The following is a 14,698-nucleotide window of genomic DNA, read 5'->3' on the forward strand; positions in this document are numbered from 1 at the left end:
TGTGCGGTGCATAATACACTCAGACGGACTCACACTGCGCATGCGCGGTGCAGAGTACACTGCGACGGAAGCGCTGAATGGGAGAAAAGGGCATTTCTATCACTGGGCATGTTCCAATCTCAGCCAGTGCTCTCCTCATTACATGCTCTAGGTGACAAATGGCTATTCTCGGCCCCATCTATTCGTAAAGGTCAGGTAGAAAAAAGAATACCACTCAGTCACTGCAAACATACCCCAGACTCAGCTATTTATATCTATTATTACTAAGGCTAGAGTGATGCTGATAATGTGAATTTATTGATCGAGTACCCATGTGTGATTCATTGTTGGTATCTCAGGACACGTGTGCTGGAAAAATAATAATAATAAATGTCTAACCCTAGCTGGACTATCAGTCTACTGATCATCTAATAGGCACTTATAAACACATAAGGTTACTTTGTGTGAATATTAGCACAATTCCTAGAGTGCGAGTATTTGTGTTTCTTGGTGTTGTATAGAATGTTATTCTGTTAGTCTAGGGCCAGCCACGGAATCTCATCATTAAGCCCGTCAACATCAGTATGTAAGCGGAACACCCAACGTTGTTCACGCTGTAGAAGGAATTTTTTAATATCAGTGATGTGAGTAGGAATGAATGGCTTCTCTAGAATCAGCCAGTGTAATTCTGTGTCAGAGTGTCCTGCCTCTACATAATGGTTGGTAAGTTTCGTGGCACTCCTTTTACACCGGATGGTACTGCGGTGTTCAGAAATTCTCACCTTGATCTTCCTGGATGTCATCCCTACATATCTCTTTCCGCAGGGACACGTGATGAGGTATATGACCCTCTCAGTATTGCAATTTGTGTGTTTGTTAAGGGTCCAGGGCCTAGTAGTGCCTATGTCTACCTCAGTCGTGTGACAGGTTAGTGGACATACCGAACAGTTGCCACATGGGAAGTGACCTGTCACTGGTCGTAGGCCCCATATCCCTGGTTCTGTGGGGTCAGGTTTTGATTCGCGTGGTCTGGTATGTACCAATCGGTCTTTAACATTCATGCTTCTCTTGAATGCAAACAGCGGAGGAGGTAGTGTCTTTCCTCCGATTTCCAGAATTTTCCAATGTTTCAGGATGCTCTTCTTCAGGGCATTGGAGTGTCCTGAGAAGGTAGTTACACACGTCATCCTTTGTGTATTTGTGCCATCATCTGATGTTGTAGCTCTGGGTTCCAGTAGTGCGTCCCTGTTGTTATTGGACGCCCTTTTCAAGGAAGTCTTGATTGTCCTCTTCGGGTACTGCCGTTCTCGCAGTTGCCCAGAGAGTGCAGCTGCATGTTCCTTGTATTTAGCATTATCTGAACAGTTACGCCTGACTCTCAAAAACTGTCCAAAAGGCAGATTTTCCCGAAGTGCCTGAGGATGATAGCTCTGAAAATGTAATAAAGAGTTCCTCGCCATCGGCTTCCTGTATAGTTCAGTATTAAGATGTCCATTCTGAGGATAGATGTTGACATCCAGAAATGGAAGATTGTCCTTGGAGAATTCACAAGTGAACTTTAAAAATTTATTCTGATGGTTCAACCATTTATGAAACTCATTTACGGTCTCAACTGTTCCTCTCCAAATGACTAGGACGTCATCTATGTAACGTTTCCAGGTGACAATATGGCCCAAAAATGGATTAGTGTTGCACAGTACATGGGTCTGTTCAAATTGATGGACATATAAATTCGCCAGAGATGGGGCAAAAACACTGCCCATAGATGTACCGGACACTTGGAGGAACAGGTCTTTGCCAAATTGGAAGAAGTTCTCTTTCATGGCTAAAGAGGCACATGCCATGATAAAGCTGACTGGAGTAATGCTAACCAGATCCGTCTGCAGCAGAAGTGTTTCAATCACAGAGAGAGTTTCGTCCTGTGGTATACACGTATACAAGGACTCCACATCAAAAGACACAAGTAAGTCTTGGTCCTCATCATACGGCATGGTTGTTAATGCACGTAGCAGATCTTTAGTGTCTTGTAAATACGTTGGCATTTGTTTCACGAGGGGTTTGAGAAAAAAGTCTACAAATGTAGACAGGGGTTCTAATAGGGACCCAATGCCCGAAATTATCGGCCTGCCAGGAGGAGGTGTAACTCCTTTGTGTATCTTGGGTAAGATGTAGAAATACGGAACCACCGGGTGAGTGGTAACCAGATACGCTGCTTCTTGGTCCGTGATCCAATCCTCCTCTTTTGCTTCTTGTACCATTCTCTTGATAGTTGCACTGAGCCTATGGGTAGGATCCATTTTCAAAGGACGATAGAATCTGTCATTCTCCAGCTGTCTCCTGCACTCATTGTTGTAAGTGTCTGTGTCAAGAATCACAGTGGCTCCCCCTTTGTCGGCGGGTTTAATGACAATTGACTTGTCATTGGCCAAAGTTGATAGTGCTAGGTGTTCCCGTTTTGATAGGTTGTTATATTGTTGATGATTGGGGTACCGACGGATAGGTGAGTCCAAAAGGGAAGAAATCCATAGATGAGGAAGGTAAGCGCTGAAAGTCAGTATCAGGGAACAGAATGCTTAACTTTGATTGCATTAATATCTTCCTTGATATCTGCTTTGAGATATCACTTACTTATCTAGACTTGACATCAGGATACCTCAATGAGGAGCTATGAAACACTAAGATGTGTAATGTAATTGAAATGGTTTGCATTATGGAGAAGACATCATCCTCTTGCTTAGCAGAGACTCAATTTTTTTGAGGGATAGGTACCCCTTGGGGGATGGATCGGCGGGGCTGCGCTGATCATTGGCCCTAGTCATGAGAGAGTTTAGTAAATTTAAGACATTCATGGTAGTGATGCAGGCATATCACTGACTGTGTGTTTTTGTCCTTATTTTAGAGCGGGGCCCCCTTCCCTGAGTAATGAGCCAGGTAGAGGTGAGGGCTACACCCAATTGATATGGGTAAGTGATAAACCAATTATGAGTATCACCATTTAACATAAGAAATGCGTAAGCGTTCCTTCACGCAAGTACAGTGTGGGTGAGAGTGAGTTCAGTTGAGGAGTAATTCTTTTGATATATACATGATGCTTGTTTTTTACAGGTTTCGGTTAATGTACCAGTAAAACCACTCAACTTGGACATTACCGGTGGAGTATATGTACTATATAATATAATTTTGCACTATTATAATTTACACCTTTGTAGCAGCAGCTGTATTTGTTTATAGCCTGGTCCTGAAGAATGCCCCGATACAGTTAGATCTTCGCGAGGGCAGAAACATGTCGACCTTTCGTTTTGTTTGACGTCTTGAATATCTTGAACGTCAACATCCTGCTTTTTAACAATGTCAAGGGGACTTGATGAATAAAGTTGCGATAAGTACTCCTTAGTCATTTTTAGAACACCACTTTTTTCCACTTTCATTTAGCGCTGCACTTTACTCACACTCTTTTTGATCCTCTCACCTTTTCAAGTGAGTCTATGGATGTGAGCAAGCTCTATGTGGGTTAACCAGTCATCCTGTAGCCTTCCTACTAGTCAAGGTTTTTCCGATCAAACATATAGATCGGTTTTCCTTGGTGGGATGGTACCTAAACCCAGATGATGAGACATCACTTCGGGTGATTGATGGGTCTTGGTATAAGGATATCTTGCTCCCACTCCAACAAACTGGTACCCTAGTTTTTGCTTCATTCGGCTGTCTCACTTCTCTCTCACTCTGTCTGTGTAGACCCAGGGTGTTCTGTATTGAGCACCTTTTATTCTTGACATAGCTCTTTGATTATTTTTAGCGTTTTCACAAATGTATTACAAAAGCAGAAATGTTCTCTTTACTGAGCCAACAGATTGGATTGACTCGTGTCTGGTTAGTGGCATGGACAAGCAGTCCATTCCCTAACAGTTCTATGTCGCAGTATCAAGCTACAAAGATATCAAGCTGCACAAATATAATCTTCACAATAATGACTGCAGCTATATCCTTAAGCTAGCTATACTTAGGGAAGTGAAGATTTGCTAAACTGCTCATCTGTGTAGCTTAAGGATAGAGCACAAGTGGGTACTGAGGAGTCAATATTGTTGCGGGTCAATATTAACACATTAGTATTGTGACTACACACCCTCTCAAGCCGTAGAGAACCATCTTTCCAAATATATCATATCAGCGATAAGAAGTTCTAAAGGACAAGACAGGACAGGTTATTATCTGGTTGGTTAACAGGAAGCAGTACATGACCCATGCAGCAACATCAGAGCTGTGCTGTAAGACAATGTCCAATGGAGTCCACCACGAGGCCTCAAGAAGCCGGGGCTGCAAAGCAATGGTAGCCCAGTAAGCTCCAGTCGTGGGGGGTCTGACAATTTCCAGCAACTACTGCATTAGGCCTTTGTTAGATACCCTTATGAAGAGTGACTTGAAGCCATGTTTGTGCTGATGATGCTCACCAGGAAGTAATGACGGTCACTAGTTTGCACAAGACAATTTTAGTACAGGGGTTAAACATGTGGCAGTATTATCTATACTTATGGACAAGTGTGTGTGGCTCTTCAGTGGTACATTTGCCGATTAGAGCTTAGGCCCTGATATTGCTCCTTGTATGGTGGGGAAATAATGAAACCAGGGGAATCAGAAAAACTTTATGTATCTAAAAAAAATAACCATTACCTGCACCGACCAAGAAAAGCAATTTATGTTGTTTAGTCTGGGGCAAATGCACATTTATCAGACTTCACCGTGCATGAGCCACCAGGGTTAGACTTTGCAGTGCCTTGCAAAAGAACTAAATTAGACCAATGCAATATCAATTTGAGGACCTTCCTTCCTGCTTTGTATTGGGCAGTGCCTTAAAAATGCACAGAGCATTTTCTTCATCTTCGAGCTTTCACACTGTGGCGCCTCATCAGCCTGAATCATAGATGTCAACACTTCATCAGCTTGCAAGAAGCATTTTAAGCATCATTTAGCATGCTACATCAGTGCCAGCTTGGTGCTAATTTGTGGAGGGCTCTTCAATGTTTTCCTCTTGAAAGTCGCACATTAGTCACAAAGGTTTTGTGCATGGTATGACCGCATGTGTGAATTTAACATTCTATTTTACAGTGGACAACAATAGAATACTAAATTTGTGAATGAACACAATTAGCGTCCCCTACTCAGACCATTATTTTGTCTTTTAAACTTCTGCAAAGCAAACATCCAGCAGTCTAGTCAAAGGATGCCAACACTCCATCAGCCTATAAGAAAGACAAAATGGCTCATTTGGGGTATGGCGAGCAGCTTGCTGTCTGTCAGGGTGGTGGAAGTCATTACCTCTACCAACCTTGCCAGACTACCACCCACCATATTTAGAGATGTCTGTCAGTCATGTGGGTATCTCTGTGGCCTCAGAGGAACCTCCACCATGATGGCTTGCCTGAAGACAGCTGAGCAGCTGCCATGTTAGAAACAGTCCCTCAGAAAACTTTTTGGTTTTCCAAAAACAAAATCCCACATTGAAAGTACATACCTGTCCCTCAAGAGGGTAGTTAACACCAACAAAATTGCAGTTTTTGTGTGTATTCATAAATATCCCAATAATTTTCATATTTGATTTACCCTCCTAAAGTAAGTTCCAGTAAGGATGCACAAGGATGGTGTGAACCATTTGGAAAGATAACATGGGCATGCGAAATGGAATTTCCCACAGATACATATCTTTTATCAGAATGAGAAGAAAACAAAGTCAACTGCCTTCACACCTTTAACCCCTACGCTGCGGGGGTAATTCCTCCACAGTGCAGGGGGTGAGCGCGGCGCCGCGGTGCTCATGACGAGCCCAGCTCATCATGAGTCACAGTGGAGCTGTGCTCATGACGAGCTGGGCTCGTCACAACCCCGCTCACTTATTAATTCACCCGCACAGGCGGGGAATCAATTTCGCGTGGGCAACTCGCAGCCGTTATGATGAGCCCAGCTCGTCATGAGCACAGCTCCACTGGGACTCATGACAAGCTGGGCTTGTCATGAGCACCGAAGGAGTTAAGGGAATTAAAAATCAGGTAAGCTTTTATTGGTGTAAATTCCACTGATTTCAGGGAAAACATATACATCAAAATCTATTATTTATGTGGATTTCCATGGGTAGTGCTGGTGGCTTTTATGAATTCCCTGCGATGTGGGAATCTTGAGAAATCAAACAAAGAAATTTATTTTTGGTAGTTTTACATATGATTGCCAACCTGATTATTTGTCGAACAAAACGTATGTGATCCATCTTAGAGATGTTCTACTAAACATCACGCTCCCTCTGGGGTGTGATACCATACTACTGTAACCAACAAATCATCTGACACAAATATTATGTCTTAAATATAACTTGCAAAAATATCCCTCCATTGGAGTTAATAATAGAAAACATACACAATAACATTTTTTTTGTAAATGATATATAGCGAACAAAATTTCTGTCAGACTTTTGCTAGCAATATTCTGACATGCAACCTGTCAAACTATGAAAGGTAGAGCCAAATGTACGCAAGAGACTCTTTCACTTCACTCATACTTGTGAAAATGTTACAGGTTGTTGTGCAAGCTTTTGAGTAGCCAATATAAGATTTACCTATCCTAGGGCGTACAGATTCAGTTTCCTTTAACTCAGAAATGAATGGAATTTATAATTTAATCATGCATGGGCACCTATTTATGTATGTTTTCAAAACTATTTCCTCATGTCTTTTTGTGCAATGTCTCAATAAACAGTATGGCATAAAAAAAATTAAGTTTGAAAGATGACGTTTATTTAGCATTTCTTATGATATAATCAATTAGAACACAATGATGATAAACAAAATTAGAAGAGTATTAGAAGAAACAGTAACAGGAAAAATGATTTGCAGGAAAGCAGAAGAAAAATGAAAAATGAAAAGGGAAAAGAGCAAATATCTTATGAGAAAATTACAGAGATCCAATATCATTACTAAAACAGAAGAGATAAATGTATATTACTGATGAAATATATAACAATTATACATAACAGCAGGGCCGTACTGGCGGTAGCGTGCACCGGCCATTTTTCTGGTAGGCCGGAAGGGTGGATGCCGGTTTTGGAACTGTGGATGCCGGTTTTGTTACTGGCGGCCGCTTTTGGAGGTGTGGTGCTTCTCATCCCCCCGCTTCGCTACTGGGGCCGGTCGAGCAGATTACCAGGGCTGCTTGCTGTTCCCAGTCTGGCCGTGCATAACAGTAGTTAAGGGTCATTGAGGTTTTGGTACCTATTCAATTTGAGAATCATGTGAATTTGGCAGATTTTGCAGTAGAGTCCAGGAAAGTTGTCACAGGTAGCCAAACGATGTCTCTTTTAATGGCAAGAGATAATCGGTTGACATACACTCCGTTAAGTCTGGAAGAATCTTTCCATGATTTGGTGATCCTTTGAAAGGCAACTGCAAGAAGTAAATCCAATACATCAACCTTATCAGAATGAGAAAACCAACCCTCTGAGATTCTACCTAGAAATATATTTTTGATGTGAACAGGGACTTGTGCGTGTAAAACGGCATGTATCTGTTTCCAGACTTTCAACCAAAATTGATATGTAGAGGAGCATTCAAAAAGCATATGTTTGATGTCAGAAGGAGTGGTATTGCAAGACCAACAAGAGGAGGAGGAGGACGTAAAAATGTGTGTGTAAAGTGTGAGTAGTATTAGTTAGAGGATTTCCTTAACTTAAGTCAAATCTTGTTCCATCAAGGTATTGAGGTGTCTAAGTCACGTTCCCATTGTTACTCCACATCAGTCTTGTCTCGATCTTCTGGAAGAGCGGTTATTTTATTATAAATTTAGGATGCTGAAGGAAATGATAACAAGGATGTGGTCAATTGGGGGATAGGAGTAGTAGAAATTATATCATGCAAAAGGCATTCATAGGCAGATTGAATAGCAGATATCAATGAGATATATTTAATAGAGTTTGAAGGAGGAAAGGCAAAACATTGTTGAGCTTGTACAAAAGGAAGGTGATAATCATTATTAAAATGTTGATAAACTCATTTTTGAACTTTCTCATGCCAGGACTTCCAAAAAATAGTTGTATTATTGATTTTAACATATTTATTATGCCAGATTGAGGAATTAAGGAATTGTTCTTTGATACTATCATGGAGGACAAAAACAGGACGTAGAAGTTTACGTGCATTTTTCAGAATAGGGATAGTGAGAAATATAGAAAGAGGTTTCTGAATGAAAGCCAGAAATTTATCAAAAGAAAAAGGATAAAGAAAAACATTTTCAATGTCAACCCAAAGGGGAGATGTAATAGATTTGTCTTTGGTTAGGGAAAAAGCTTGCTGAAAAAAATGCAGTATGATAAGAACAAAAATCTGGAAAATGTACACCTCCCATATGTTTGAGACACATACATTTTTGACACTTACGTTTTTGAAGAGAAATACAGGATTTTTTATTATTCCACACAAAAATGGATAAAATAGACTACATGTTTTAAAGTAAAGACAAGGGATAGTTACAGGAATATTAGATAGGTAGAACAGTATTATCTGACCTAACATCTTCAGGGTGACTAGTCGACCCCACCTAGTTAAAAACAGAGGGTTCCATCTAGATGTAAGTGAAGTCAGAGTTGTGTGGACCTGTTTCATGTTAGTAGAAACTGTTTCCTTGACAGAGGCTGTGAACCAGGGAACAAGGTATTGTAATTTATCTTGATTTCAATGGAAATAAGAGGAAATTACGTTTGCATGAAAGCATAACTTATTTAAAGTGAGTATTTCATATTTATCTTTATTGAATTTATATTATGTAAGAGAAGCAAAGTTTGCGACTTCCGTTAAGAAGGCAGGTAAAGAAGTTGTGGATGTGATATGAAGAGAAAAATATTGTTTGCATAAATGGAGAATTTTAATTAGCTATCTCCATATTGGAGACCATGAATGTCTGAATTAATACAAAGATTTATCAGAAAGGGTTTTAGTGCAAGAATAAATAATAGGGGACAGAGAGGGCTACCTTGAACAACACCTCGATGGGGTGAAAATGGTAAGAAGATAAGACCATTTACAATGATGGAGGCCTTGGGAGACGAGTATAACACAGAAACAAAAATAATACATTAAGCTCCAAAACCAAGCCAAGAAAGAGTGTAGAAACTAAATGGCCGATCAAATTGATTATTCACATTTTCAGCATCTACAGAAATGGCTGCTGAAGAGTGTCTATATGATTTGTATTTACTTAAGACATTAAAAAATAGTCTGGTGCTATCAGCGATTTGTCGTCCTTTAATAAAGCCAAATTGTTCCTCTCCTATTAATTGAGGAAGTAAAGGGTCAAGGCGAAAGGCAAGAATTTTAGCAAAAATTGTATAACCTAAATTAATAAGGGAGATGAGTCTGCAATTTTTATATAGTTTTGGATCTTTATTTTCTTTGGGAAGAAACCATATTACAGCATCTTGAAAGGAACCTTCAGCAGAGTTAGAGGATATAAAGTACATAAAAAAATTATTTAATTTAGGAGTTAGTAATTTGGAAAAATGTCAATTACATTCTATAGTGAAACCATCAGGTCCTGGGGTTTTCCCTTTTCTCATTGAACGCATAGCAGAAAGAATATCTTCAATAAAAATATCATCATATAGTGAGGAGAAATTTATATCGAGAAATTAGATGGTTTGATGGAAGATAGATATTGAAGAATATCCTCCTGAGAAGCCTGGAACTCAGGAGTATATCGATTATGGAAGTAATTAGTAAATTCCAATAAGATATCTTCATATTTATGTACAATAGGATTAGTAGCAAACAAGATAGATTCTACTGTCATGTTATATTTTTTATTGTTAAGGTAATTAGTGAGAAGCTTCCGAGCCCTGTTCTGCCCTATGTAATACTCAGCCCTGGATTTAGGGAAATATGAATTGGCGCTGTCCGGTGAAATCTTATTAAAGGCAAATTTGGTTTGAATTAGTTCATCCAAGCATGTTTTAGACTTAGAAGTGTAGTTTGTATAATTGTTTAATATGGTACATAGTTTGTAATCATTTTTTAGAGGATTATTGTTTCTTGAGGGCCTCAAAGGAATTGATGAAATCTCTAAAGGCAGCTTTGAAAGTATCCCAGATAGACTGAGGTGTTTCCTTAACAATAAAAAGTATTTTGCTAAGTTCTCAAAGTGATGAGTAAAATTAGGATCAAGGAGAAGAGAACGATTAAATCTCCACTGCTTGTTGCCACAAGTAAGGGGGATACGATCTAAACCTAATGTAACCGGGGCATGGTCTGAAATTAATATGGAACCAATTTCTGACTGTATAATGTGTTCCGTAAGAGATTGTGAGACAAATAAATAGTACATTCTAGATTAAGAAAAATGGACGGGGAGAAAAAAAAGTTTTCTTGTAGGGTAGGGTTAAAAGTCTCTACAAATCAATTAAAGATCTTTGTTTTATAGTAGAAGTGAACCGTAAATGCATGGGTGATGAGATAAACTTGGATTTGGAATGGCGATCAATGAAGGGGCCCTTTACCATGTTACAATCACCTCCAAAAATTAAACAATCTTCAGTACGACTCATTAATTTAGATAACATTTCAGGCCAAAAAGATCTATCTAACTGTGTAGAAGCATTGACCTTCAAGATTGTTATAGGTATCTTATTTATAGGGATGGAAGCAGCAAACCATCTGCCCATGAAATCTGAGTCTTGGGAAATAATTTTAATGTCTAAGGATTTATTGCAGGGCATAGCCACTCTGTTACGTTTCTCTGTACCGGGGCAAGAAATAATATGCCCAATCCACTGCTTTTTAAAGGTTAAAAATGTCTTTTTCTGCCACATGATTTTCTTGTATCATGACAATGTCGTCTTTTAGCTTAGAGAGGTATGTTTATAGGAGAACCCAAACTGTTAATATTCCATGAAACAGTTCTTAAAGTCATTTAAAGTGTAGTAAGAAATCTAAAACATTATGTATATAACAATAACAACCAAAAAGCATTAACAATGTAGATATAAGGCAGTAATTGGAAAAGAAAGCAATGAGTAGAGAATATGAAAGGATATTATAAAAAATGTTAAGAATATCCAGAAGAGAGAAGAGATACAAAAAGAGAGGAAGGGGTAAAAAAAGGAAAGAGAGGAAAATAGACAGCAGAAATAATAGAGAAAATAACAAAAAAAGAGCATACCTAAATAACAGACAAATAGTTGAGGGTGGTAGAACCACATAAGGGGATAACACAACCAAACTCCGAAGTAGACGACAAAGGAGGGAAGACCAGCCCACATAAAATGATATCAAGGAATTCTTCCATACATACAGAACATACCTAAAAGGAGGGAGATAACCAGATTAGAAACACATTTAAAAATATACAATGTGAAACATTGAACAAGCTACATAACTGACAGGTAATGGATGATAACAAGGTGATATATCAGTCATGGCTTATAAAGAGAAATAGTTGAACTCAGGAAAATCAAGAACATTAAGTTTGGAGGTGTCCATCGACTCTCCTCTGCAGCTATGAATAACGTTTTGCAGAAGAGAAATATCTTTATATATAGCAGTCTTTTTTATTGTAAGGCTCTTTTTGAATAAAGAAGGGTGGAAAAGATCAAATCTGGCATTTAAAGAGCAAAGAGCTGGTCACATGTCAGGAAATTTCTTCCTTCTGTCCACTGTAGCTTTGGCAAAGTCCTGCACAAAAACAGAATGGATCCAGCCCATGAAATGCGAACTTTGGTCTTGGCTGCTTTGATAACTTAAGCAAGTCTAAATATTCTAAGAAATAAATGATAACTACTCTATGTTTCTGTGAAGATGATGGAGAGCGAGAGGAGTGACCAAGTGTGTGTGCCCGTTGTATGTTTTAGAGAGAGGAGGTAGAAAGATCTAAGACCTAAGGAAGAAATTATTGGAAAAATCATGTGGGGTCCGAGCCTTCCACTCCTTCAACCAGACCGCGTAAATGCGTAGGTTGTTTCTTTTGTTATGGTTCTCCATGTCTTCGGCATGTCTTTTTCAAGACGACATTTCAGATTTAAATACCTTTACAGTCTGTACAGTATATTCAAGAACCTCAACCCTTCGCTCCGCTAGACCATTTATCATCCAGAATTTGAAGTTGCTTATTGGTATACTCCATGTAAGGCTTAAACATCCTGATTTCCTCAAGAAGAAGCTCCAATTAGATTGCTGTAGTAGGTGTTATGGGGAGAGGGGATCCTTTTATTAGCCGAGAAGTTGGAAGTTGAAGAGAAGCTAGAAGGGCATTTTGGAGGTAGACAAGGATGTAGCACCAACTTAATTAGAAGAAGACAATGATGAATCCTGGCTGATACCTACAGTCCTCACAATTCTCTACAACCAAGAAAAAGTTAAAGGTTTCAACTCTGATAATAGGGTTGGCAACCACTTGGTGTAGGAGCATGGAGCTTGCGATTCCTGGTCTTGACCCACATGGGGATGCCGTAGCATAAAATTAGCAACATTGACACTACAGGAATGTACTGCCGAAGACTACCAAAATATGAGCAAACCAATAGTGTTTGAAAAAAGCCAGAGTCAATTCGGACAAGCAAACAAAACTAACAATGGTATTGAAAATATTTTGAAAGAAACACAATGATATTATATTCTACCCATTAGGTTTGTAGACAAGATGAGGTTATTAGGTGAGAAAAGCAGTAATATCATCACTGAAGATAAAAACAAAATGGCATGAACTAAATAAACCAATTGGTATTATAGTCCATCCATGAAGCTTTGATAAAGAGGTGGTGTTTTGAAATTGGAGAAATGAGAGCACCGTAATGAAACATAAAGAAACAAAATGAAATGGTAGCCATGCCCATCTGGTCAGCACACCCACCAAATTTCTCAAAACAAAGTCATGAATATAACTAGGAAACATCCTTGTGACACACCTTCAGAGGTAGCAGGAATTCCCCCATCGATATCCGGGAGGTTTTCTTAAAAATGTGTGTGGCTCGTCTTCTCACCTCACACAAAGGTGGCCAGCCCGGCTTGGCGCCTGTATGGTGAAGAATTGAAATAACAGATTAGGTCAAAAGCAGAGCTAGAAGATCCAGTGACCTGCTCTGGCATTTTGATGATGGGCTGCAGTTCCAGAGACTTCTTTCAGTGCACGATAGGCTGCTATTACTTAACATACCTTCATGGGCCTGTTGTAGCCATGGCCTTGTGCAATGTGGGGCTGCTTTGAACTTTTTTACACTTTTAGTTTAAAATATTATAATGTATAATCTAATGCCAGTAAGAAATATTAATCAATATTCACTCAAAACACTGGAGAGTGTTTTCCTACTTTCTCAAGCTATTTTCTTATTTGCGGGGAAGATGAAAGCTTAACTAGTAAATATATGCACTCTCTACACACAGACAAACTAACCCTACGTCAATATAAACATGTGACCAAACACTGCCATGACACAGGCGCAGACATCAAAGCATTCCACCTCCTCAATTTGAATCCATCGCTTCCTTCACATTTCCACATGAGCTTCCAGGGTCAACAGTTTGTTGGATAATATGAACTTTGCAGCGGTATGTCCTTGCTGTGGATCTAAATCTTCAGCCATGGGTCACCATTCTTTCTCATCATCACTATTATTTTTCATAGGCTCTTTTGCATCCCCTCCAAATCTTGGTACAAGCCTTCCTTTCTTCCTCAACACAGAATCCTGTGAGCTGGACTTGAGATCCACTTTTGTCAGAACCATTTCCTCCTGTCTGGATGCATGTCTGTATTTAGGGGTTTATGTGACATTGCTTGAACATGTCGCCTTTATGCTTGCCAGTAAACATTAATGCCTGTGAAGCCTTCTTCGACTGTTTATATGGCATTCAGCTACCCTTAAATATGGCCTTATTATGTGCACATTTCAGCCACAAAATTCCTCACCTCTTTCTCACCTATTCACAGCCCTTCCCATTACAGTCATGTCCAGATTTCTCCATCCTATCTTTTCAAGAGCATCACCTGGCAATGGGTGCTCAAGGCAGGGTGTCCCATTTAGTTGCCTTTGCTACATTCATTCATTTATGTTACAGTTGGTGTCGTATTCACTCCCATGGGCCTAAGCCCTTCAGCCCTTTCCCCTCCAATAGCAGCTAGTGACTTGCATGAATATGACGACCATTCTGTGCAGGCCTCGCTGCAAGTCTTTTTCCAATATGCTTAATTTCCTTCATTTGGTCAATCATCGTCTTGAGCTGTTAAATCAGATGAGAAAAGTGGTGGTCTCTGAAAGGAGTGTAGCCTATGTAAATAAGGGTGTGGATTAAACCCATAAACTAAATTTCTGTGATTCCCATAGTGTGCCACCTTGCCTGTTTTCTGGTTCCTCACTGGATTTTGTTATTGCATCCAGATATATAACACAACAAATTACATACACCTAAAACCGGCACTATAGCACTGGTAAGGAGTGGTAAAGTATGCAGAGTCCTAAAAGTCAACAAAAACGCATTCAGAAAACAGGAGGGAGAAGGCAAAAAGTTTGGGGATGACCCTGCAGAAGGGCCCAAGTCCAACAGCTCCCCTAGCCCGCAGGGGCACTTGATTTAAACCACTGGCATCACGACCCTCTGTAACTTCTCCTGACACACAGAGCCTCTGCTGCACCTTCAGGCATGACTCAGCGAATCGGACACCTGTTTTCCCCAATTGGCAACTCGTCCAGAAGCTCCGGGGA

General features: G+C 39.7%; 1 long non-coding RNA gene across 1 annotated transcript; it reads right to left on the reverse strand.

Annotated features, from left to right (window-relative positions):
- Nucleotides 1-7,674: 7,674 nt before the first annotated feature.
- LOC144783428 (uncharacterized) lies at nt 7,675-13,015 on the reverse strand. Its single transcript, XR_013601436.1, has 3 exons — nt 12,908-13,015; nt 11,167-11,307; nt 7,675-7,807 (listed from the first exon to the last, which is right to left on the reverse strand). It is a non-coding gene; the product is annotated as an uncharacterized LOC144783428 (long non-coding RNA).
- Between the last annotated feature and the right edge of the window lie 1,683 nt (nt 13,016-14,698).

The sequence above is a fragment of the Lissotriton helveticus genome, chromosome 9, assembly GCF_964261635.1.
Source record: "Lissotriton helveticus chromosome 9, aLisHel1.1, whole genome shotgun sequence".
NCBI lineage: Eukaryota > Metazoa > Chordata > Amphibia > Caudata > Salamandridae > Lissotriton > Lissotriton helveticus.